This window comes from Cynocephalus volans, chromosome 1, assembly GCF_027409185.1.
Source record: "Cynocephalus volans isolate mCynVol1 chromosome 1, mCynVol1.pri, whole genome shotgun sequence".
In the NCBI taxonomy this organism is placed as follows: Eukaryota; Metazoa; Chordata; class Mammalia; order Dermoptera; family Cynocephalidae; genus Cynocephalus; species Cynocephalus volans.
In genome coordinates, this window is record NC_084460.1 from 10,987,354 (window position 1) to 10,989,418 (window position 2,065).

Sequence of the window (2,065 nt, forward strand, 5' to 3'; positions counted from 1 at the left end):
TGAGCCCAAGAATATAGTGATAGGAAGTAAAAGTTCTTCAAGTAGATTATTAGAAGTAACAGCAGGAGGGACCATTCTTGGACTTCTGCATACTAGATATGGCACTATATTTGGATGCTGGTTTAAAGCATATTGTGTAGGACCACACCCCAATGTTCTATAGGGTTGGCTCCCAGCTGGTGCAATACCTGAGCCTTCAGCAGGTCATTCCAACACACATCAAGCCAGCCTCTGGTGATAGGCACATGGGAAGATCAGTGAATTCCATGCATGTGATCCCATTGCCACACTCCTTCTGCAGTAAAGCATGACTTCTGAGCAGAAGCAACATTGTGCGGAAACCATGGCAATGGATCATATATTTTCTAAGTCCAAGAACAAGTGGCTTTGAAGGACATGCTGCTGGCAGGGAAGGCACATCCCTGCCTGAAATATGTGTGTGTCCCTACAAGGACAAAGCACTGTTCCCATCATGATGGGAGGGAGCCCCTCTTGCCACCGGGTAGCTGATTGCTGCCATATTTAGCATTGGCTGAAACTGAGTGGAAGTCAGAGGGTAAAGGAACTCATTGATGCTACCCATACATGCCAACCTTCTGGTCGGGAGCCAGATGGAGAAGGGTGGAGAGCCACACACTGGCCTGTGAAATCCCCAAGTTTAGGGCTCCTGCTCTGAGACCTTCAAACTCCACAAACCTATGAGGCTCTTGCACTTCTAGGCCTTTGTGACTGCCTCTTCTCCCTCTGTGAAAATGAAGTCCTCCTGAGGATCTTTTCCATCCTGGTGGGGTTGTAAATTGCCCCTTGCCCTTTCTGGGAGCATTTGCATTTTAACTTGACTATTAAAGGTGCTATTGCACTAAGTCTGGCTCATTCCTCTACGACAACAAAGTTGAGCCCTTGTGAGCAGAGAGTGTTATTTGGTTTGACTTCTTGATGTTTGAGAAGCACAGCTGGGGTAGCTGGTCATGGAGATGTTTGGGAGAAGCCTGACTTTCAGCAATTCTCAGCTAATTTTCATAAAATGAGTAAAGGAGAAAGAGCATGGCTTTGGGGTTAGAAAATTCTGGATTCAAAGCCAGATTTTGCTAGGTCCTAGAGGATAGGACTTTTGGCAAGTTGCAAACCATTGTGGAGATTCAACTTTTCCCTTTTGTAAGTTTAATATGATCGGTCATGTCACAATGAGGTTCCAGTGAATTTGGACTATGCTCCCTTGATCCCTCACAGTACCCATGATCCACTAGACCCCACTGGTCATCTCTGTGTCATCTCCTGCACCTTCATGAACCATAGGTTTTGTTAAGGGGTATCAAGATCTGAACTTCAAAGAGGAAGCTGAACATAAAAAAAAGTGGAGGTGTCTGATAAAGCTGTGGCTTTTTACCAGTAAAACCCACCACATCCATCTGTGAAGATGTGGTTGTTTTCAGGATGATTCAATTATTCGTATTGACGGGTGGGGACTTTTGAGCCTGATTCTTCATAAAGCTTCCAGGGCTGGGGTCAAAGCTACCCATTGCTCAGGTCTACTCAGCTTATTCCCAAGTTCAGCCATGCACATCCAGTCTGTACACACAGTTCCTAAATCCATCATAAGAGGAATTGTTTAGTGATTTGCTGTCATGGGCATCCTGGTTCATACTAAGCCTCCTTCTGCAAGAAAAAAAGGCCATGGTAGAGTAAAGGCGAGGAACTGGTGTCCCTCAAGGAATGTAGACCAATGGAAATAGCTTGAACTATGTGATCTCCGTGCATCATCCACAGGATTGGTTGTGTGTCCCACCTAAGCGGCTCCATGACCGCACACTGGCTCATCCATGAACCTGTCTCTGACTGGCACAGCCTCATGGAGAGTGCCTTAATTCTGAATGTTTGTAATACATGTAGTATTTTATTTTTTATTTTTATTTTTATTTTTTAAAAGATGACTGATAAGGGGATCTCAACCCTTGACTTGGTGTTGTCAGCACCACACTCAGCCAGTGAGCTAACCGGCCATCCCTATGTAGGATCCGAACCCATGGCCTTGGTGCTATCAGCACTGTACTCTCCCCAGTGAGCC